This window comes from Aotus nancymaae, unplaced genomic scaffold, assembly GCF_030222135.1.
Source record: "Aotus nancymaae isolate 86718 unplaced genomic scaffold, 86718_ANA_hifiasm-v0.15.2.pri h1tg000022l_1, whole genome shotgun sequence".
Taxonomy (NCBI): domain Eukaryota; kingdom Metazoa; phylum Chordata; class Mammalia; order Primates; family Aotidae; genus Aotus; species Aotus nancymaae.
In genome coordinates, this window is record NW_026988435.1 from 13,673,141 (window position 1) to 13,699,002 (window position 25,862).

The 25,862-nt window shown below is 36.3% G+C and overlaps 1 long non-coding RNA gene across 1 annotated transcript in view; it reads right to left on the bottom strand.

The window, feature by feature from the left end:
• LOC135276352 (uncharacterized) overlaps positions 1-10,110 on the bottom strand; it is a 55,826-nt gene extending 45,716 nt beyond the window's left edge. The window contains exon 1 of the long non-coding RNA XR_010343894.1: positions 9,718-10,110. This is a non-coding gene — a long non-coding RNA (uncharacterized LOC135276352). The remainder of the gene's footprint in view (positions 1-9,717) is intronic.
• Between the last annotated feature and the right edge of the window lie 15,752 nt (positions 10,111-25,862).

The following is a 25,862-nucleotide window of genomic DNA, read 5'->3' on the forward strand; positions in this document are numbered from 1 at the left end:
TATTTTATTTTATTTTATTTTTTGAGACAGAGTTTTACACTGTTGCCCAAGCTGGACTGCCATGGCACAATCTTGGCTGACTACATCCTCTATCTCCCGAGTTCAAGTGATTCTCCAGCCATGGCTTCCCAAGTAGCTGGACTTACAGACATGTACAGCATGTCCAGCTAATTTTTATATTTTCAGTAGAGATGGGGTTTTACCATATTGGCCAGGCTGGTCTTGAACTCCTGACCTCCAATGATCTGCTTGCCTCAGCCTCCCAAAGTGCTGGGATTACAGGCATGAGCCACTGCACCTGGCCTAGGGTCTTACTCATAAGGGCACCAACTCCATTCATATGGGCCCTTCCCTCAAGGCCTAATCACCTCTCAAAAGCCCCACCTCCTGATGTCATCACATTAAAGATTAGGTTTTAAACTTATATATTTGGGAAAGACATAAATATTCAGTCTATAGCATGTAGCAGTCAATATATAATGTTTCTATGAATACCATGCAGTTATAGGTATAAATCACCTTAGTCATAGATAGTGGTAAAATAGTTAGCTGTATAATTAGCTGTATTTATTATCTCTGTTTTTGTTTGTTTGTGTGTGTGTGTATTGAGATGGAGTCTTGCTCTGTTGCCCAGGCTAGAGTACGGTGGTGCTGTCTTGGCTCTCCACAACTTCTACCTCCTGGGTTCAAGTGCTTCTCCCTCCTCAGCCTCCCAAGTAGCTGGGACTATAGGTGCCCACCACCATGCCTGGCTAATTTTTTTTTTTTTTCTAGTAGAGACGGTTTCACTATGTTGGCCAGACTGGTCTTGAACTCCTGACCTCGTGATTTGCCCACCTCAGCCTCCCAAAGTGCTGGGATTACAGGTGTGAGCCACTGCACCCAGCCAATCTTTGTTTTTAATGTAATTTATTTAACAGGAAATTTATGTAATTTAATTTTTAATAATGACTAGTTTAAAAACTATCTTGCAAACTTCTGGAAAATTTAAAAATTTGCTCTGGTAACCTAGTATAAGCCAGCTCTAACAAATGACTAGATGAATGGAAGATATGATTCCTTCAAATACTTAACGATACATCATGGGGAAGCATAATGCTATAGTATTTTATTCCAGAGGGCATCACCAGGACCAGTAGATACAAATATATGATGGTAAATTTAGGATCAATTATAAGCCCAGATTTTTAACAGTGAAATTGCTTAATGTGGCATCTATTTTGGGCAATGAATTTTCACTGAAAGTATCCAAAGAGATAGTTTTTCCATGAAAATGTTCCCGAAGAGGCTAAATGACCTTAGATATGGGTTTTGTAAAAGGAATTCAGAACCACTGAGAAAAGTTGACCTGTACATCATCTTTTGATTGTAAGGTTTGAATTCTTATTTTGTTTATCTGATAGTTACTTTCACAGTACTTTTTAAAATTTTTCTCAGACCTTGAGCAAGTACTTACAGGTTTTTGATTCATGATTTAAAGTCAAGTATTGCAAAACTCATACTTGAAGTTATTTTTATTGAGCTCATGCTTGCAGGGCTGCTTAAATACAAAGTAGGTGGAACAGTAAACATCTCTGTACTTTCATTTACTGTCAAAAGCTTAGAAATATCAAAACTGTAATAGATTCATCTGTCCCCACAGGAATAAAAGGAAAACCAGAAGGTAAATAAACATTTATTTCTCAGTAGTCTTCTAAAGCAAGGAGAAAGAAGAAACAGGAGAAGAGAGAAAAATAATGTGCCCGCTCTCCCCTCAGATCTGGTGCTGGCCTTGGCTCTGGGCTTAAATGTTAGATACTCTCGGTGGGAAAAGGTGTGAGGTTAACAAGGTGAAGCCATATTGATAGATTTCTCTATTTGCAAAGATCTCTAAAATAAATGTCAGAAATGGAAAAAGATCACCTGAATTCATACCTTTGTCTTTCTATGTTCAGATAGAAAATTGAGAGGCATCCATAAATGAAAATTTGCTAAAAGTAAAGCAGTCATTTGAGTAATTGTAACATGCATACATTTTATCTCCAACTTCTCTGTGAGTTCCAGAGTATTTTAGTAACATGTAGAGATTCAGTTTTCACAGCCTTGACATGATAACTTAGAGGCTCACACATGAAAATAGAGTGATTGGTTACAATCAGTGTGGAGAAGAAAAACTGCAGATGCTAGGCTGGTGACTTACTACGGGTAGGGTGATCTAATAAAGGTGGTAAGGACAATTTTGCATGCTTGATGTACTTTGGCAATTAACTTTCAAGCAGATGTTAGTATTTAATCTATCAAAACAAATATCCAATAAATAGATAGTAATGAGGCTGGTTTATGGCTCAATTTTATCAAATATCTAAAAGATCAACCTTTAATATGCTAGTCTCAAAGCAATTTTTTTTTTATTGAATAGCTAGACAAATTAACCACTAGCATTAAAAACTCTTGTTACTCAAACTGTGATATTAATCTACCTAATGAAGCCAGCATTTTACATCCTACATTTTCACCTACAGATGACCTCTGTGACCATCTCCAACAAAGTATAGCAGAAGAGAGGTAATAAATGCCCCTGGGTCATCATTAGAGGAAATTAGCCCAAATTAGTCCAAAATTATTTTGAAATTTAGTAACTAATTTTTTTAATTAATGCAAAAATTTGTGGGTTTACTCTACAATACAACCGTATGTTATAATAGAAGGAAAATTAAATACAATTTATTTTTCTGTCATTATTTTATGATTATCAACATGGTAGGAAGATGGACCATGTGTATTCTAAAACTTCGAATGTTCCCTGGCATAACATTCTGTACCTCTGAGGTTATGCATGTCCTGGTGTGAAAAGCACAGATTTCCAGGACCAACAAACCATCTCCTCACCTGGTTTCCATATTTCATTTCCAATTCCACATTGCATGTGAAGTTTCATGTGTATTTTGTCATTTTCACATACACTTCACTTAGTAGGGATGAGTAGGCTTAGCTGCCCACAGGTCACAAGATTGAATGGAAGCTTGGTAGTGTACTTTGCCTTGTCGCTGACCTTCAAGGACAGCCACATTTGAATTACAATAGACATATAAGAACAAAAATGACACCATAATCTCTGTAGAAGAGGAATTCCATAAACTATTTTGGAAATTCACCCCAGTCTAATAGCATGAAGTTCTGTTTTCAATATAGGCAATATGCATTTTAACTAAATGTCCTGTAAGAAATAAATTCAGATAATGTAAAAACAGCTGCTTGTACTAAATGAGTTGTATCGGTTGTATCCTATATGATGGCAACAATCCTATGAGAATATATAAAACATGCATGGTATTATTAACGGTGAAATTAAAACATTAATTTAATTTTCTGTTGTATTTGAAGGTTTGTATTTCACCTTAGATATTTTTTTTTTTTTAATGGTTACAAAGTTAAAGAGAAGATTTTCACTGTACAAGTAGTAAGCAATTTTTAAACATAAAGTAAGCATATGCTATGCTAATAAGTTAAATTTACAAAAAGGTAAAGGCAGATTCACTCTTCTTGTGGAAGAAAAAAGAAAACCTGTTCTTTATTTGTACAATGGAGTATAGTTTTGCTGCTGGCAAGACTGTGTCTATATTTTTTCATAAACTAATATCTAGGAGAGGCTGAGCAAGTATTTGATGAATGAAGGAATGAATGAACAATGCATATTCATCTATGAAGAGGAATTTCTTCTGTTGAGGGATTAAATCAACCAAAAGGTAAGAAATAAAAACCTTTGGTGGCTACAGTGAAATATGCTTTAAGGAGAGGAAAAAGAAAGTTTCCATTGTAATGATGTATGGATTTTAAAGAAAATAAAGGACAATATAATAGAAAGGAAATCATTTTAAGGTTTTCCAGTTCAAGATGGATGGCTAGCACAAGACTTTACCTCTCCCTCTCCCCATAAAAATTCCCACTGGAAAGAAATAACAAGAAATTAGAAAATTAGAAAAAATTAACAGCAGCACCAACCAGAAAGTAAAGGAACAAAGAGTTGGAAACCAATGGGAAAATTTAACAGATCTAAGTAACCATTAGTGCCAGATAGGAAAAAGAGAGATTTGCTACGAAGTGAGTATTACCATCAGAACTCCAGAAAAATCTAGTCTTAGAGGCAGAAAAATGAGAGAAATAGGTGGTTTATTATTATTGTTGTTATTTTTTTTTTTTTGAGAGGGAGTCTCACTCTTGCAACCTCTGTCTCCCAGGATCAAGCAATTCTCCTGGCTCTGCCTCCAGAGTAGCTAGGATTACAGGTGTAAGCCACCATGCCTGGCCAATAGGTGGCTTGAATTAGTTAAAGGGCAAGAGAGCCACCATACAACAACCATTTACTCTCAAATCTGCCAGACATTATTGTTGGAAAAACCAGAGGTGGTGTTGTCATAATCCAGCTGACCTCCACTTATTAATAAACAAACACTTGAGCTCAACCTCCCTCACATCTTAAAACACAGCAGTTAGTGATAAATCTCCCCCAGAATTCAGTGCTTGCCCCTATAATTTGAATCAATGCTCACAGTAGTTTTCATATGTGCCAGTGATCACTGTAGTGACGAAGCCGACACTGAAATTGGAAGAAAGTGTCAATTCAAGAAGCAGACAATAATTTTTAAATGAGAATAATTATCATAGCCATTATTATTCCTGAGACCATCAGAAACATAAAATTTAAAGATAGACTAGAATTTAATACAAATACTTAGGAATACATTTAACCAAAAAGTGAAAGATCTCTACAATGACAGCTATAAAACGCTGATGAAAGAAATTAAAGAGGACCCCACAAAATGGAAAGATATCCCATGCTCACGGATTGGAAGAACCAATTTTGTTAAAATGTTCATACTACCAGAAGTGATCTTTAAATTCAGTGCAATACCACTCAAAATGCCAATGACATTCTTCATAGAAATAGAAAAAAAAATCCCAAAAGTTATGTGTAACCACAAAATACTCCAAATAGCTAAAGCAATCCTAAGCAAAAAGAACAAAGGTGGAAGCATCACAGTACCTAAACTTCTAATTACGCAACAAAGCTATAACATCCAAACCAATATGATACTGGCCTAAAAACACACACATAAACCAATGGGACAGAATAGAGTACCCAGAAATAAATCTATGCATTTACAGCCAACTGATTCTTAACCAAAAGGCTGAGAACATACATTGGGGAAAGAACAGTCTCTTTAATAAATAAATGATGCTGAAAAAAACATATTTCTATATGCAAAAAAATGAAACTAGAGCCCTGTCTGGTACCATATGCAGAAGTCACCTCAAAGTAGATTAAAAACCTAAATGTAAGACCTAAAACTGTGAAACTACTAGAAGAAAACACTGGGAAGATGCTACAAGGCATTGTTTTGAGCAAAGATGTTTTGAGTAAGACCTTGAAATCATAGACCTCAAAAGGAAAAACAGACAAATGAAAATGCGTCAAGTTAAAAAGCTTCTGCAGGACAAAAGAAACAATCGCTAAAGAGACAACCTACAAGATAAAAGAAAATGTTTACAAACTAACCATCCAACAAGAGATTAAAAACCATAATACAAAAGGAGCTCAAACAACTCCATAACAAAAAATATTAATTTAAAAAAACTGGAAGCATTCCCTTTGAAAGCTGGCGCAAGACAAGGATGCCCTCTCTCACCACTCCTATTCAATATAGTATTGGAATTTCTGGCTAGGGCGATCAGGCAAGAGAAAGAAATAAAGCATATTTGAATAGGAAGAGAGGACGTCAAATTGTTCCTGTTTGCAGATGACATGATTGTATGTTTAGAAAACCCCATTGTCTCCACCCAAAATCTTCTTAAACTGATAAGCAACTTCAGCAAAGTCTCAGGATACAAAATCAATATGCAAAAATCACAAGCATTCCTATACACCAATAATAGACAAACAGAGAGCCAAATCATGAGTGAACTCCCATTCACAATTGTTACAAATAGAATAAAACATGTAGGAATACAACTTCCAAGGGAAGTGAAGGACCTCTTCAAGGAGAACTACAAACCATTGCTGAAGGAAATAAGAGCGGATACAGATGGTAAAACATTCCATGCTCATGATTAGGAAGAATCAATATTATGAAAATGGCCATACTGCCCAAACTAATTTATAGATTCAATGCTATCCCCATAAAGCTAATGACTTTCTTCACAGAATTGAAAAAAAACACCTTAAACTTCATTTGGAACAAAAAATAAAGCCTGCATAGCCAAGACAATCCTAAGCAAAAAAAAACCTAGCTGGAGGCATCATGTTACCTGACTTCGAACTATATTACAAGGTTACTGTAATCAAAACAGCATGATACTGGTGCCAAAACAGAAACATAGACCAAAGGAACAGAACAGAGGTCTCAGAAAGAACACCACACAACTACAAACATCAGATCTTTGACAAACCTGACAAGAACAAGCAATGGGGAAAGGATTCCCTATTTAATAAATGGTGTTGGGAAAACTGGCTAGCCATATGCAGAAAAAACAAAACATAAGAATTAAATGGCCAACAGGTATATGAAAGTCATGTTCATTATAACTAATCATCAGAGAAGTGCAAATTAAAATCACAATGAAGTATAATTTCACCTCTGTTAAAATGGCAATAACCAACAAGATGAAAATAATTGATGCCGACAAAGACGCAGAGAAAGGGGGTGCTGCTTGCACACTGTTGGTGGGAATGTAAATGAGCACAGCCACTATGGAAACACAAAAAACTAAAAATATAACTATCATGTTGTATTAGTCCTTTTTCACACTGCTATAAAAATATTAGCTGAGACTGGGTAATTTATAAACAGAAAAGGTTTAATTGACTTTTGTTAATTTATCAACTAAAAGAGATCTGCATGGCTGTGGAGGCCTTAGGAAACTTAAAATCATGGCGGAAGGCAAAGGAGAAGCAAACACCTTCTTCACAATGTGGCAGGAGAGAGAGAGTGAGGAAATGCCACACTTGAAACCATCAGCTCTCATGAGGACTCATACACTATCATGAGAACAGCATGGGAGAAACGACCCCATGATCCAATCACCTCCCACCAGGTCCCTCCCTCAACACATGGGGATTACAACTCAAGATGAAGTGTGGGTGGGAACACAGAGCAGAACCATATCACATGAGATCCAGCAATCCTGCTGCTGAGTGTACATTCAAAATAAAGGAAATCAGCACATCAAAAAAATCCTGCACTCCAATTTTTATTGCAGCAGTGTTCACAATAGCCAAGATATGAAATCAACCATCAGTGTGTGAATGGATAAAGCAAATGTAGTGTATATACATGATGGAATTTTATTCAGTAATGAAAAAGAATAAAATCCTGTCATTTATAGCAACGTGGTTGGAACTGGAGGTCATTATGTTAAGCAAGACACAGAAAGACAATTTTCACATATTCTTACTCACGTGTAGAAGTTTAAAAAGTGCATTTCATGGAGGTAGAGAGTAGAATTATAGTTACTAGAGGCTGGGGAAGGTAGGGAGGAAATGGGGGAGAAAAAAAGTTGGTAAGTAGATACAAAATTCCAGTTAAAAAGAAGAAATAAGTTATAGTATCCAATAGGGCAAGAGAGGCCAGGCATGGTGGCTCACGCCTGTAATCCCTGCACATTGGGATGGTGAGGTGGGTGGATCATGAGGTCAAGAGATCTAGACCATCCGGGCCCAACATGGTGAAACCCCCTCTCTAATAAAACATAAAAAATTAGCCAGGTGTGGAGGCATGAGCCTGTAGTCCCACCTACTCGGAGGCTGAGGCAGAGGAATCGCTTGAACCTGAGAGGCGGAGGTTGCAGTGAGCCGAGATTGCGCCACTGCACTCCGGTCTGGTGACAGAGGAAGACTCCGTCTCAAAAATAATAATAATAATAATAATAGGGCAGTAGAGAGATTGTAGTTGACAGTAATTTACTGTGTGTTTTAAAATAACTGGAAGAGAAGAATTGGAATGTTTCTAACACAAAGAAAAGGTAAATATTTGAGACAATTAATATTCCAATTACCCTGATTAGATTATTATACATTTTACATGTATACATGTAAAATATCATATGTATCTCCAATATACGTACAACTATTATATATCAATTTTTTAAAAACTAAGGTAGTTTAGAATTTTTAAGGGAGGGGTACCAAAATTCAAATACCATTATTTGAGCTAAGTAGCAATAAACACAGAAAAGAAATATGAAAGATTAAAAGAAAGATTTCCATAGACACAGATATGCAGCATAAATGAGCTATTTTGTATTATTCTTTGAAATATAAATGGAAATTCACTGCATTGTAGTTTAGAGTTGCTTTCATAAAAATATATCTGTCTCTAATTTTTTTTTATTTTAATAGCCAAGTGTCACTATTTGTTTCTAGTTTTTAAAAAAGTGGGCACTTGGGTGCATTGGCTCACGCCTGTAATCCCAGTATTTTGGGAGGCCGAGGTGGGCAGATCACGAGGTCAAGAGATTGAGACCACGGTGAAACCCCATCTCTACTTAAAAATACAAAAATTAGCTGGGCGTGGTGGCGCGCACCTGTGGTCCCAGCTACTCGGGAGGCTGAGGCAGGAGAATTGCTTGAACCCGGGAGATGGAGGTTGCAGTGAGCCGAGATCACGCCACTGCACTCCAGCCTGGCACCTGGCAACAGAGCAAGACTGTCTCAAAAAAAAAACAAAACAAAAAAAAACTGGGCACTTGTGGTCATTTCGTAACTCAAGAATGTATGTATGTTCTCAGCAATGCACGTCCTCAGCAGTTTTTTCCTAATTCAGGGAATGACCACAAGTCACTTTTATTTTAGTAGGCACATAGATTACTTTCTATTCTATTACCCTTCAAGAGTTACAAATGCATGTCAGTAAGCGTCACCTAATAATTTCCTTACTTGCGCTTCACAACTATTCTAGAAGGTAGATATCACTGTACCCATTTTATATAAAAGGAAACTGAGACTGAGTAAATTGTAGCAATCATAGAACAAGAAAGCGACCTTTTGAATTTGAATCCAATATTTTTATCAAGTACTTGAGTTGTTTTTCAAATATTGTAATGTTTTGAATGCAATACCAAGAAGAATTCAGAAATAGCGTTAAAATTTGTAGAGTTTCCGCTTACATTATGATAAAATTCTAGAGTAGAAATTCCATGAAGGCAAGAAAATATCTGGTTATGTTTTAAATGCAAAGGTCAGAAGTACAGCTAGTGTTCTCTGAACTGTAGACACAAATGCCTTTTGTCTTGCTTTTCTTTTTGTTTGTTTATTTTTAGGTATCTGATGTACTACATACCATAATTGCTAACAAATTTATTTTAAAATATTATATATAATGGGTTTATGTAATAATCAGGTAGAAAAAAAAATTTTAACTCTGGTTTAACAGATATGGACAAGAAACAAAGTTTCATAGTTAGAAAAAGAGAAAAAGGAAGTTAAACTTACCCATGGTAGCTCAAGAAAAAAAAAAGAAGGAAGCATTTTTAAAAAATTAAGATATTTCAGAGCACAAATAAGTAAAATACAGGCTCGAGGTATGTACTGTTAACATCTAAATTTTTTTTTTTTTTTTTAATGAATGAGAGGTTCTCATATTGCCCAGGTTGGCTTTGAACGCATAGCCTCGCCTCCTCAAGCGCCAGGACAAATGGCCCGAGCCACCGTGGCTCCCAACGTCTAAATTTTTAACAGCTTACATTTCAACAGCAGTTTTGAGATTAGATAGCATTTCCCAAAGTATGTTCCATAGAATCTGTCTCCAACAGGAGTGCTGGCTGGCAGTCAATATGTTTAGGAAACATGTCACCTATATCTTCTTTAAAGGTCACAAACCATATGAGCATTTTAAAGACTGAGAAGTCTTGCACTGAAGAAACTTAATTCCTGGTTTAACTTAGTGTTTCTCAAATGGTTACAACCACAGAAACTTTTTTTTTCTGGTAACATCTATTAGCATTCATCAGCAATAATGTTGGAAAATATTAGTTTATTTAGTTCATAAACAAATCCTATGAAAAGGATGACCTAATCCCTAGTTTTTGACAATCTACCAAGGTCACAGGGTAATGAGTTGTCGAGCGAAGATTTGCACTCAGGTCTTCAGACAGTCCACAGGTCTTTCCTCTTTCTCGTAGGCTACAGTTTCTTTTTTTGCCTACCAGCACAGTCATGCTCCATTTATTTTTAACCCATGTGTCCCATGCTAGAGGAAATTGCTTGTGCTGCCACTTCATGCAGCACTTCAGGATTTTGTTCCAATTTTGAGAGAGAATTCTTGATAACAGAATTGCTGTGTTAAGTATTTGTTTAAAGCTAAAGCTGAAAATCACTCATGAGTAACATAGGCAGTTAAATGGTACCATCTGGAGCAAGAGGCATCTCTAAGTATCCTTATTTAAGAACCAGTTTACAAATAATAACAGACCCCTGGAATTAAGCAGTTAGCTCCTTTGTCATGGATGACAGCATTCAAGGGAAATAGCTTGCTTCATTGATTTTGAATCATTGCAAACAGAAATACCAGGATATTTTGGCTGTTTCATTAGAAATACCAAGATGAGGATCTTTCAGATCAATAATACTGAGAGTAAGAGATTATCCAGTTGGTGTACTCTAGTTTACAGATGCAAACAAAGAACAATATTTCATATTTAGAAGAAGAGCAAGGAAATTAAACTGACCTAAAGAAAGAATGGATGCAGTTTTGAAAATAGCAAAAGACTTATTTCATTACATATAGAAGTATTGTATAAATTGGACAAAGTATCTAGTCATCGCTTGCCACACACTATGTTTTTACTTTATGCTTTGCTTGTCTGCACATTATTCATCAAAATCATATTTTGCTTATTTGCACTGTGCATGGCATATTGTATAGGCTCAAGAAATATTTGTGGAATGGCTATACATAAAAATAGAGACAAGTATATACGACAGAGTATAATCAAAGGCTATCACCACAAAATAAAGAAATATAAAGGAACTCTGGAGCTTAGAAACTCAGGGTTTCCTTAGGGCAATGTTTTCCTATCTTAAAATGGTAATATTTGTACTACACTCTGAGATAAGCAGACCGACACTGCTCAACACCAAAGAAGACCAGACAGGGCCTTTGGCCCCCCAAGGCCTTACAAGGTCATACCCAGGCCTGTGGGGATCCATGTGTGCCCAAGAGACTAAAATACTCTTTCTCTTTCATTTGTGCTCCACCACATGCATAGAACTCATTGAAAGCAGATTTTTTTGGTGTGAACTCTCCAGCAGTGATTTGGGAGGTTGAGGCAGGAGGATGACTTGAGCCCAAGAGTTTGAGACAAACCTGGGCAACATAGTGAGACCTCACCTCTACAAATAAATAAATAAATAAAAATTTAAATCTGAATTTGGTGGCATGCACCTGTAGTCCAAGCTATTTGGCAGGCTAAAGTGGGAGGATCCCTCGAACCCAGAAGGTCGAGGCTGCAGTGAGCCACGATAACACTAATGCCCTAGGCTGCGCAATAGAATGAGACCCTGTCTCAAAAACAAACAAAGTGGGCCTCATCGGTGTCTCGGAGAGATAAAGAAGGCAAAGCATGTGGATTAAAACTGCTGAGAAGGCCAGGCGCGGTGGCTCACGCCTGTAATCCCAGCACTTTGGGAGGCCGAGGCGGGTGGATCACGAGGTCAAGAGATCGAGACCATCCTGGCCAACACAGTGAAACCCCGTCTCTACTAAAAATACAAAAATTAGCCGGGTGTTTGGCACGCGCCTGTAGCCCCAGCTACTTGGGAGGCTAAGGCGGAAGAATTGCTTGAACCGGGGAGGCGGAGGTTGCAGTGAGCAGAGACTGCGCCACTGTACTCCAGCCTGGTGACAGAGCAAGACTCTGTCTCAAAAAAAAAAAACTGCTGAGAGAACTCAAAGAGAATTTGCAAAAAAAAAAAAAAAAAAAAAAAAAAAAGGGTCTTGTATAGCAAATGGTCCAATCACCCAGGAGGAAAAGCTTTATATATTCATACACATTGGAGAAATAATATTGAGTATTAGATTGTTCATCATTTTCTTTTTTCTCTTACTAGTTAATTTACAACACTTACACATACAAATATTATTATAAATAGTTATTTAGGTAAATACGCAGTTTCATTTTAATAGTAGCTGTCTGCTAACACTTAAATATGTTTCCATAAATAGTTTCCGTTTGTGTGTGTGTGTGTATGTGTATGGATGTGTGTTTGACAGGATGTTTAACTGACAAACACACCTTTAGTTGGACAACATTTTAGAACAGACAACACATCTAAGTTTATTTTCTTCTTAAACTCTTAGGGGAAAGAGTATCCCTTCTTCTCCTTTCTGTTTGTTTGTCCCCTTGGAAAACTTCATTCTCCATTCGCAAATAATATAAAACCCTTTTCAAGCCCTTCTTTCCCTTTTTAATTCTCTATTTACTAGAGACAGTGCTTAAGACTAGATAAAGAGATGGAGAAACATCTTAGCTATTTAAATGCCATGTCTTCTCAGGTTCTGCTCCCTCCCTGGGATTGTGTGCTGTCCTCATGAAAATACAATCTATAGACTGAGGAGAACACAAGACGAAGAGTTAACATTCTATGTCAGTTGCTGTTCAAAATATAGTGACAAAACGGTCTGGAATTTCTAAGCAACTGCAGCTTTGCCCCATTTCCTCTGCTCTGTTTATGATGATAGGTTCCATCACAAAAAGATGAATCTGAAAAGCCAACAGTTTCTTTTAGAGCAAGAAAAGGGTGGGATTGGGAAAATTTTTCCAAAGCCTAGTTTTATGAAACTATACTTTATGTTTGGTTATGTTCAGTAGTTCTGCTTCAGTGATTAGGTGTCCCTAGGTGACTTTTCCATGATATTCATATAGTGTGCCTTTAACTTTTTCAGAGGGCTTTTGCTTCTTTTTTTCCATAGTTCCACATATCTTTGGGCACCTGGAGTGACTACACTGTATATTGTATAGCTCATACAAAAACTTTCTATTTTGGTAATATTTAAAATGTCCTTTGTGTGTTATGGAAACATTTTGGCAATTTGGGCAAAGAAAAAGAAGCCATTCACTAATATAATGTATTTGCAAATAGGTACAATATGCTAGCTTTGCATAATGCCACTAAGAATCAAAGGTTTAATTTACAGAATGAATGACTACATAATGCAGTTTTTAAATATGGAGGAAGAAAACCTCTAAAACTGAAAAGCAATTTGAGCATCTTTTTTTTTTCTTTTTTGCATAAATTCCTTAGGAAATTTCATAAACTCATCTTTTTCTTTAAGGTTATTGTGTTTAAAAGAAATCTGTAAAAGACAAAATAATTGATCTGCATACATTTAAATAGAAACAACTTACACCTGGTCAACACGGTGAGGGAGATTGTAAATGCATGAATATGATTGAGGCATGTATTATAATTACAAGAATGATGTTAATGGAGAGACTTCCTGATATTCACATTATTTACTTTTGTAGGACAATATATAAATTAAATTATTCAGTGGGTGATTGTAGGGGTTTATTTGTCATATTTAGCTCACTCAGATTTTAGTATTAAATTTTAGCTATCACTAACTCAAATTTTAGTATCAAATTGTAAGACAGACTTCTAAAATTATATGAAAATAAACTTTTTCAGTATGAAAATAATGTAACAATCAGTGTCTGATTCCTCCTGAAACTGTATTATTTCCACAGGAACTGATAGGGTTTGGATGCTTTGTCCCCTTGAAATGTAACCTCCAAAGTTGGAGGTAGGTCTCCTGGGAGGTATTTGGGTCATGGGGATGGATCCTTTATGAATGGTTTGATGCTGTCCTCATGGTAATGAGTAAGTTCTTGCTCTGTGAGTTCACATGAGTTCTGTTTGCTTAAAAGAGCCAGATACCTCCTCCCTCTCTCTTGCTTCATCTCTTGCCTCCTGATACACGAGCTCCCCCTTCATCTAACACCATGACTGTAAGCTCCCAGAGGTCTTTACCAGAAGCAGATCCCAGCACCATGCTTCTTGTATAGCCTGCAGAACCATGAGCCAAAATAAGTATCTTTTCTTCATAAATAACGCAGTATTAGGTATTTCTTTATAGTAACACAAAATGGACTAACAGAAAATTGGTACTGGAAAGTGAGACATTGCTATAAAGATACCTGAAGATGTGGATGTGCTTTGGAACTGGGTAACAGGGAGAGGCTGGAAGAGTTTGGAGGGTCAAAAGATGACAGGAAGATGAGGGAAAGTTTGGAACTTCTTAGGGACTGGTTAAATTGTTATAACCAAAATGCTAACAGAAATATGGACAGTAAAGGCCAAGCTGAAGAAGAAGTCTCATATTGAAATGATTAACTTATTGGGAACTAAAGCAAAAATCATCCTTGTCACTCTGTACCAAAGAACTTGGGTGCATTGTGTCCTTGCCCTAGGTATCTGTGGAAGTTTGAATTTAAGGATGATGACTTAGGATACCTGGCAGAAGAAATCTTTAAGGAGCAAAGTGTTAAAGATATGGCCTGGCTGCTTCTAACAGCCAATGATAAGATATGGGAGTGAAGATATAACTTAAAGTTGGAGCTTATGATTAAAAAGGAAGCAGAACATAAAAGTTGTCTTGCAGTAATGACTGAGTTCTCTATGAGTTCACATGAGATTTGGTTGTTTAAAAGAGCCTAGTTCCTCCTCCTTCTCTCTCTCTTGATTCCCCTCTTGCCATGTAATATATTGTATCAGCTTCCCTCCTCCCTTGTGCTACCATTGTAAGCTCCCTGAGCCCTCCCCAGAAGCAGATGTCAACACATGCTTCCTGAATGCCCTGCCAAACCATAAGACAATATAAACCTCTTTTCTTCATAAATTACCCAGTTTCAGGTATTCCTTTATAGTAATGCAAACAGACTAACACAGGAGCCATAGCATGTGAAAATATATACATACTTGCAGGCACCCCATTACATTGGCATACTATACTATACACATACACACATAAACCTGCTTTAGAAATCATTATCTAATTGTGTGAGTGGGAAAGAATTTATATGAGAACATTAATTTCTAAATTATGTCTGGTTTAAGCTAAAACTACACTTTATATGAAGAGACTGAATTTCTTTAGCTTATAGGAAGAAGACACATTTTTCTAATTTATATCAAGAAGATACACTTACAATAATTAATAACAATCACTTATGTAAAACTTATTATGTGCCACCCTCTACACTAAGCATTTTAGATATATACACTCAATTATTTCAAGAACTGGTGAGATATGTTCTATCATCATCCTCATTTAATAGATAAGGAAAATAAAGCACAGAGTTTAAAGAATTCAAACTCTGTCAAGCTTACAGGGAAACCCCCAATCTCAACTTCAGCCTCTCTCTATCCCATGAGTTTTAATTTTTATAACACTTATGCTTTAGAATTTTGTTTATGTATTTATCTACATGTGTATAGCCTGTATTCTCATATAAAATATAACCCAAACACGTTTAAGGAGTTAATGAATTTAATAAGAATCAATCATTTACCTAACGCTACATTAAGTGCTGAGATAACATGTTGAATAAGGTAGATCTGTCTTCCAGGAAATCATATGATAATAGAGGAAAAAGATGAATAAAGAAGTAATAAAATCACAATATAATAAATACTCTGAAAAAGTTCTACTGTAGAGGATGGAAAATGAGTATCATTGAAGAGAAGAACATATGGATCAGGAAAGCGTCTGAGAAGAGGATACGGCATTTGCAAAGCTTCCGGAGCAATAACCAGTAAGAACAGTCAGTAATTGTATCCTTTGAAACATGGAACAAATCTGGAGGGAACTTTCAAGAAATGAGACTGGAGAGAGAGGCTGGGAAAAGGTCTCAAAGGAGTTTATGTATCAGGCTAACAACATGATGATTCTGGCTAGACCGTAAAGGACTGGTTAGTGAACGGTAGGCTTGGGAGGAGAAACATCAATGACTAGGATACCTTAACTAGGATAATGTTAAATCCTGTACAGATAACCCCACAATTCATTGCTTCATGACAATAGATTTTTTTTTTCTCACAGAAAGTCCAAAATAGCTGTTTCTTATTGATGGGTGGATCTATATAATAAGTCAGGAATTCAGGTCTAGGCTACATTTCCCAATCTCTCTTGTTTGTGCTCTGTTTTGCCTTATTTGTTGTTCTTTTACTGAAATTTGGTCATCTTTCATTTCATTTTGAATAAGTATCCTTTTGCAGACTATTAAGTTCCATAGAGTAGCAGAATACAGTACTGTGTCTTAATCAACACTTATTTTTAATTTCTAGCATGCAGAAACTAGAAGCATAAGAAAAAAAATAACACTTCCCAGATTCCTTTGCAGCTAAGGTTCAAGACATGATTTAGGTTTCACATACTAGCATAAGTATCTAATTTAGAACCTGGTCATGTGAAAAGGCAGGAGATATAAAATTCATCTTACTGATATGCCATATTACTGATGTAGTTACTGGCAGAAGTACCTATTCTAGAACACTTAGTTATAAGAGCAGCTCCCTGGTTCAGCAAATTCCTGATCACAGCAGAGGCAACAGCTCCATGGTTGCTTCATTTCTGTGAAATGGTTTGGAGAGTTGTTTCAGCATTCAGCTTCAAACTTACTTTCTACTGTCTCAGTGATTTATGAGGTACCATTATCTTTTAATAAATCACTTTCTGCTTTCCTTAACTAGAGTGGATTCTGTTGTCTGTAACAAAAAACTTGGATCATTATGAGTTGCATCAGTTATATCAGCCAAAATAATACCCAAGGCAGTTTCACATGAGCTAGCTGTGTGTGTGTGTGTGTATGTGTGTGTGTGTGTGTGTGTGTGTGTGTGTGTGCAGGTGATGAGCTAGCTCCACACAAGCTAGCTCATCTTATATATCAAAGGCTATAAGGCAACAGCTACATCTTTGAAGAGTAGTGCCTACAAAAACTCTCAACCCCTTCACTCTCCTCTGTTGTGCTTTTTGAATTTCTTTTCTAATTTTCTTTTCTTTTCCACTCAACTAGTATTTCCTGTGCCTATCTCTTATTCCCAACTTTCTCTTAAATTTACTCAATAATAGCTGGGTAAACAGCATCAAGAAGACTGCAATGAACCACTATGTCCATTCCACATGGCCCAGTTCCCTAGTTCTAGTGCATGGTTCTTATCAGGGGAGGGGTGACATTCCAAACTCAGACACTTGTTCTACCTCCCATTCTTATTTTTTCACAAATAAGATCTTTGACTCTGATGTAATTAAATTCCAGGTAATTCTCAGTCAAGTTTTGTTCTAAAATATAAATTCATCTAACTTCAGTACTCAAAAGCCATCATTAGCATTTATTTATGTGTTCATAGGTAGATCTAAAGAAAAAATAATAAATCTAAAATGTAGGTGTCCATGATTCTTGGAGAGAAGGGTGAGTAGGAAGTATAAATAACATAGCAGGACCATTTTTACCCAGCTTCCACATCCCACTTGTACTTATTAGCCATTAAAGGCCCTGGAAAAAATCTCAGAAGTCCCATGTGCTTGTGTAATCCACATGATATCAGATCTGTGTGAAAGAGTTAAACAGTAACGACTGTTTAACGTGCCAAAAAGAAAGGTCATGGCTTCCTTGTTTCTGCCCAGTGGAATAGCTGTTTTTAGTTTGGGGTTTTTTTCCACCAAAGAGACCTTAAAACACTTCTCCCGTAGCCACAACATGCATAAAGAACACAGACAAAGATTTCTGGGATAGAATGACAGAGAATTGCAGCGCCACACAGCTCCAGTCAGCATTTGGCAGAGCATAATGGAGAAGAGTAAAACCTCCCCTAGAATTCAATTAATAAAGACTCAGTACTTAAAGACTGCTTTGAGGCTGTGTATAATAAAATACCAGTGTAACAGGGTGCCTGGAATGCCTGGTGAGGCAGGGCTTTAATTTGTTTTACTGAGCAGAGTGCCAGCTGCTTCTCTGTTTAGGCAGAGGTTAAAAAAAAAAAAGAGAAAGCCGTCTTGGAGCCGATCTTCTCTACCCTGTGCACAGTTACACAGTTATGCAAATGTAGACATAAAGTCACTAAGTGAACAAATCTTCTGCTAGATTTAGCAGGCTTCACCTAACTCTTGGTAATCAGAGCCCCCAAAATGGGTGCATCAGTTTGCGTAAAAAACTCTTGGCAAATAAAGAAAGCAAAATTTAAACCACTTTCCTGAGATGGGAAATTAGGAAAAACTATTTAAATTAGGAAAAACCCAGGGGAAAGATAGCCCTAACTAAATTCTGCTGACACATGAGATCCCTAAGGAGAACTTGCTGTCAGGGAAGAGAGAGAGTATATATGGTTGATTTGGGCTGAATGGAATTTCCTAAGGAGACAAATTCCTTATTGTTCTAATTTATAACTGCAGAAACAGTGACTGTAAGCTATGATTTGGGGCTCAAATATGAAGTACCAACATAGTTTGCACAAGGATCTGAACCATTTAATGTATCATCACTAGAGAACCAATAATGTTCAATAGTAATCCTATGGTAGCAAAGATACAATAAACTGGTTATACTTTTCTGGTATACTTCTTCCACTTGGCTTTCAGGAGCAGTGCTGACATGTACAAGGCCCAGTCCAAGCCTTGTAGATCCAATGTCTTCTTGGCCTTGTTTGTACTTGTGTACAGACTTCTTAGTATTACATTGTTGAAATGTGATGGTACAAGATAATGTAAACAACAAAGTAAAAATTGTAATTCAGAACCTGGATCTAGGAGAAACGCTAAAGGCAATTTTTGCAGTCATATCAGGTAATTATTTCAGAGATGTAGAGTGTGGTTGGGGTTTAATAAACTTGGTGTGATGAAAGGAACTTAAGGAGACCTCCAATGATTTGCATCTCCTGGTGCCTCTTTGTGTCCATGCCTTTATGTAACCTCCCCATCTTGAGTGTATGTGGGACCTATGACTTGCTTCTAATCAGTAGGATAAGGGAAAGGTGATATGATGCCATTTTCATGATTACGTTATGTTACATAAGACTCAGTGATAGCAGGCTAGAGAAAGAGATTCTTCTTGCTGACTTAATAAGTAAGTAGCCATGGGTGAAGAAGCCTACATGGCAAGGAGCTGGAAGTGACTTGTAGAAACTACAAGTGTCCTCTAGAACCTAAGGGTGGTCTCCAGCTGACACCCAGCAAAACCTGCATCAGTCATACAGCTTCAAGAAGATGCATTCTTCCAACAAGCTGAAAGAGCTTCCAAACAGACTTTTCCCCAGTCAAGCCTTCAAATGGGAACACAACCCTTTGAACACCTTGATAGCAATCTTATAAAACTCTGAACAGAGTACCCAGTTAAACCATGGTCAGACTCCTGACCCACAGATGTGAGACTAGAAATATGTATTGTTTCAAGTCATTAATTTGAAGTAATTCATTACATAGCAATAGAAAACTTTCACAATATTGCTCTTGATGAACCCCCATTAAGAATGGCCCTAACCTGGCAGACTCCACCTCGGACAGGCAGATAAATCCCTTGCTGGGATCCAAATATGTTTCCTGTGAAGAAACTAGTATCCTGGAGAAGGAACTTCCATCAGCATAATATTTTTTCAGACGTTTTGCTGAGAAAGTATTTTTGAGCTTACTGCATAAAAAGTAATTCTGTAAGACATAATGTGTCTGAGTGCTCTTTTTCATCAGCCCTCAAATCTCCAAGGAGCTCATTCCTGTCCCTTCCTTTAGAGGCAAGGGACACATAGCTTCTGCAATTACAGAGGATAGAAATGAAGGTTTAAGTAAAAGAAAAGATGTTGAAACAGCAAAGGAGGAACCACTCACCTAATCATCATTCCCACTTCTTACAGTTACGTTCAGTTAAAAAATCTCTAGCAATCCTTAAAAGAGTTGCATGCATAAGCGACCCCCATAATACTGGGTTATGTGTGAAGGAGACTTTAAGTGTGATGTGCTAGAAATCATCCTCATGTCTACAAGGGCTCAGGAATTCACTGGAAATATCAGAGAAGTTTTTAGGGAAATACTGGACACATATCCTTTACGTATAATTTATATTTGGTCAACTATGTATAGTTTCATCATCGTTTTAATAATTTTTATTGTCTATCATAAGAATTCATTTTTTCTCCTGATATCCCAATGTTACTTCATCAAAGATCTTTTCACATCTCAAGGGCTCTAAGTGGGAAATGGCCTCAGATCTCTGTCATTCAACGAAAAGTACCCCATACCCTCATTGACTCCCTAAGCTTCTGAGAAAACTCCTGAAGTTATTTTTTCCCCAGTTTGTCTACCTTCCATAAGTTTAGGCTTTAAAGACAAAACAAACCAACAAAGAGTAGACACAGTTTTCTTTTGGGACTCTGACCAGTTTACCATTTGTTCCTGCCACAAAAAGGGGTCAAGACCTTCACAAGGAAAGGAGTTCAGAACTCAGAACACAAAACCTGACAAACTTCTTGAGTTTTTGGGAGGAGTGATGAGCGAGACTTCTCACATCTTCCAGGTTCATGTGATGAGAACATAGGACAAACTAATATCAGCAAAATATCTTGCCACTTCATACCAGGTTAAATATCCTTTATACACAGATAATTTTAGTGGTGGCTGATACCTCACCATCAGCATAAAGGATCCAGTATCCAGACTGACCAAACCAGGTAAACAGTGACACCAGCGTAATACTGTCAGTTCTGCCTAAAAGTGTCACAAGTTAGGAATGCTTCAGGGAAAAGAGGGGAAGACAATTGTTTTATTAGAAACCAACAGAAACAGGCAGGTAAACTCTTGGCACTGAGGTGTAATGGGGAAAGAAAACATTTAGCTCCCACCTCCCCACCCCTTCACCAAGCTTCTGCCATTCTCCCGTATTACTGTCGAGCCTTTGACCTCTCATGCTGACTCTCAAGCAACAGGTACAACTATTGCCTTTGGGACTTGAGTTAATAACTGTACCTACTGCCCAATCCTTGAGGGGTGGGAAGTTGGGAAGTCCTTGATTTTATTGTTATTAGCATGATGATTTTCTGTTTTTCCAACCTGGATCTTTGAATTTTTTTCTCAATTCATTTTTGTCTCAAAGGAAACATTGTTTTTCAAGGTGATTCAATTCTACTACACTGTATAGATTTTATGGCATTATTGGATTAAATAGGCCTTAGGGGCTTACCTTGGGAACCCAAACACCATTTATTGCTTTTCTGTGGGGAAAATTAATTTTAAGTTCTAAACTACCAGCTCCGCAAAAGGCTCATGAGTAAACCAGTTATACCCTTTTTAATTTTTAATTTTTTTGTTTTGGCCTCGCATCTGTCCGTGAGAGAAGCAGCCACACTGGAACAAACTGAATTCTTTTAAGTAACTTCTTTTGTCAGTTAGAATGCTTTTGTCTGTAAGTAACAGAAGACCCCGCTAAATGTGGCTTAAACAATAAGGATATTTATGATGACATTCAGCAAGAAGTCCAGAGAGAAGCAGATCTAAGAATTGGCTTAGCAGTCTAACAAATGCCTTAAAGTACCTAAGCTCTTTCTAACCTCCCTGCTTTCCCATGCTCTGCATGTCATCAATCTTCCTCATCCCCAACCCCTAGGCAGTAGAAACTCTATGCATCACATCCTTATAACGGCTTCCAAAGGCAGGAAATGAAAGGGATGGAGGTGTTTTCTCCGCATGCATATTTCTTTTATTAGGAAGAAACCTTTCCCAGGAGTCCTGCAACAGATTTTCTCTCAGCTTCTATTGGCTTGACCTCAGTCAAAGCAAAGCCAAATGAATCCCTAATGAAAGCAGAATATAGATCATCCTTAATGAAAGCATTAGGAATGATATCTATTGTGACATATATCCTTCATATTTCATATCCTGTGCTGGGAATAGGGCAAATCCTTGCTGAGCACATTTTCCCCAAACTTGAACAAAATTAGGGTTCAATTAGGAAAGAAGAGGGGACTGGTTGTTGGTAGGCAACAAATAGCATATGTCATAGTGTAATTTTACTCCTTTTTATTTCCTTTTTTAAGAGGTTTACTCTAGACTGGTAACATATGGCACTGGGCTGCAAAGATGAGACTTTAATGGGATACAAAACACATTAACAAAATGCATGCTAAATTACAATGCTATGGTTGTGCTGCAAATGCGATGTTGTGAAATTATAATCCTGATTAGACAGTATAAATTGTGCAATGCTATCTGGATGTTAGAGTGATTCATTGAGCTTAAAAACATAAAGCATAGACAGCTCCGTAGTGCTAGCAATGTTCACTTTTCATTGACCTATGTCCAATGAGCCAAAAGATAACCCATGTGGAATTCTCATATAAACTAGAATGTTAGTTAATATGCCACTTACTATACGTTGAAATCATGGCAGCTTTTCAATGATTAGTGACACAGAAAATATTTGCCCAGGGACTGTTAGCAGTAGTTTTTTCCAAAGCAATATCCCCTGAATGAGAGCCAAGTACAACCAAAAACACACTCACCAAGGAGCCTCTTCTCCAGTAATAAGCCCAGAGGTTCTTTTCACTAAAAATTATTACTCCTTTTGTAAAAATTCTACTCCTTATCACAAGGTTATGTAAAAATAATTCATGGCTTAGAAAACAGAGCTGAAGTTAATTCCTTTGTCTCAACAAGATTTTGCAACTCCTGCCATAGACCCTATAGAGGAGAATTGTGTTCCATACCAACCCAATTCCAGTGAAGTAGTCAGACAGAGGCAATGTTGCAGCCAAACTCAATTATATATGTCTGCAACAAAGCTGCAACATTTCAATACATAGAACGTCAAAGTCAAAGGTCTACTAAAACTTTTTCTTGAATACAATGGTCCATGGAAGAGAGGGTGGCCCTTCTAAAACCATACTGCTATTCAGAACTTTATGACAAGATGTGGATTTGAGAGAGGTCATGTCCTCTCTCCTCCAGGCTCCAAAGGTGAGACTTAATGGATATAAAACACCTTAACAAAATGCATGCTAAATTTTCTCTCTGCTCTAACTTTGAAATGTCATGGAGTTAATGCTAACCGCATGTCATTAGGGTTTTCTTTGACTTACCACTCTTCCTAGATGGACTCGAGAGGAATGAAGGCTAGAATCCTCAGAACTCTGTGTTGAATTTCAATACTGTCTTTCTTCCTAAACTTTAATTGGAGAGTGAGGATCAAAGGATTGTCCAAAAAGGCAGAGTCTTCTCACTACACAGGGTTTAAATGTGTGTCTGAAAGTGAAGAAAGCAATTATTAAAGAGCTTATAATGTTGTTTTTCACTTTTTGCACAAAACCGAAGGAAAAGAAGAGAATAAAGAGAAGTACTAAGAATACACATAAATAGAAAAGAAATATTTTTAATTGCATTGAAAATTGTCCTATAAAATTGTCTTACAATAGCAAGTAAAGCAACCATAAAATTAGAAATAAATAAACAATGTTGAGGTGACCTAAACCATACAGCCATTAGCGGTTCAAACTGACATGATATACCCATATCATGTCAATTAGGGGTTCAAATATATCCATATCATGTCAATTTGAACCCCTAATGGCTGTATGGTTTGCAACAATCATTCTAATATTGCATTGTCCTAGTAAACTTGAATTATGATCTTAATCAATTAATCAATATTTATTTATTGAATGATCAGCACTAGCCTTGGTTCTGTGTTAAGGGTTAAAGAAACTATAAAATGCAAAGCCCATTTCAAAGAGTTTACACTATTGTTGAAAAGATGACTATTATACTTAAAACAGTAAGGCACAATGCAGGTACCATATAAATTAAATGCCCAAGTTGAGTGCAATCTAAAATATACACACATTTATACATTGGTAGTATTTTATTTTTCATCTACCTTCCTCTTTTGACTCTCTGTATGGCAATTCCTTCCCAGGACCTTAACAATTGATCTTTTTAACGTGAGTAAATTGCCAAGCCTAATGTGCTGCAGATTTTGTCTAAAGCTGGTGTTTGTGACATTCTCTGACTGCCTTCACAAAGCCCAAAATAAAACTAAGCTAAAGTACTCCCAAACTTTTTATACTGTGAATACTTTCTGTTTGCTTTAGAATTGTTTGGAATTACTCCTGAGGAAAAAAACCAGACGTTAGTAAAGCTGAAGAATTAATTGGGCTTTCTGCAGTTCTGTCAATACATGGGAAAGCTTCTGTCTATCCAGATCCTGCCAGAAAATAACAAAAGGTTTTCACTGACATGCAAAGCAAGAGTTCATTTAATTTTTCAGAATTCTATTTTTCAACTCTGTGTTCATTAGTTGACTTTGTTCTCTTTGTCCTTAATTATGTTGTCTTATGTGCTGCAAGCTTTATATTTTAAAAACATATATAATTAATTACAAAATTAAATAAATATTTGTGCTTAATTGAGGACGGAGAGATGTAGCTTATTACAATACTGCAAAAAGAAAAACCAAAGTAACTATGATGTTCAAATATCCAACAAAATACACATTTAAAAAGAAAAGTATCTAGCTATAATTATTTTCTTTTCCATCCAAGAATTAACCAGCTAACTAAACATAGCTTTTACTAAATCAATTTTACATCATACATAAACTTTAATGTGAGAATCTTACCAAACAAAAATATTCCACTAAGAGCCTATTCAAACTATTTTCAAAAGATTTTCTGTCTGAAACTGAGAAATTTGAATTAAAGATGCTATGCAGCAATGAAACACTAACTTGATGAGTCTATTATGCCATCGATAGAAAAATATGTAGAAAATGTTTTTAATCTCATAGGGAAATGGTCTTAGTATCCCTCATTTCTTCTCATCTTATTGTAAAATAATATTTTATGAAACTAATTATTCAACAATTGCTATCTTATCTATGAAAGGAAATTGCTTTTTAAAAAAACTAGGCCAAATAAAATAGGCCAACTTGTTTATGAAGCAAAGTATTTTAATCCGCTTCCTTATAGTTCTTGGCTTTTGACAAGAAGTCTGACATCTGAAATGGAAATATTCACTGTATAATTACACAACTTTTAACATGTATATATATATATATATAATTATATTCATGCTAAAAAATGTTAGATGAGCTTATTTGAATAGTGTAGGCCATCCATTAAAATTGAGAAACTTATTCAATTGGATTTGTTATTCCTAAACATATCCTCATATGACATTGTAACTTTTTCCTGCCAAGTGTTGTTATATAGTTTTAAAGTTACAAAATTTTTGTATATAGTTATGACTTCTGGCCACTGGTTCTAAGCCAGTCTCCAGTAGAACGAAGGTAACTTACACTCTGTTTCATGTTTACTAAAAACTAAATTATAAAGAGATTACAATGTACTGCTGATAAATGATATAATTAGATAAGCAATTTTTAACGCTATGCTTTAAGATAACAAAAGAAAATTTATAAAATGTTAGTTTGATGAGTGGAAATTTTCAAATTAATTGAAGTTTTTCTATATGAAAACTATGTAGCCCAATCTTTTCATTTTGAACTTTTTTGTAGGCCTCAAAAGACTAAATATGGTTTCCCAAGAGGACTATATTTTTAGTCATCAAAATCTTATTATCATTACTGAGACATATTTATATTGAGACATGTAGTTAACATTTAATGTATTATAATAAACACCATAGTCTTAATGCTTTATTCATTTATTTCTTACCTGTATTGGGGTAACTATTTATAGCTATCAAAATATTATAAAATAATATATGTAATAATCAATTCTAGCTATAATTATGATGAATAAAAAGCAACCTGTAACACATCAATGGCTTACAAAAACAAAGATTATTGTTTTTCACTCATCAAAGGTCAGGTGGCTACAGATCCTCTAATTT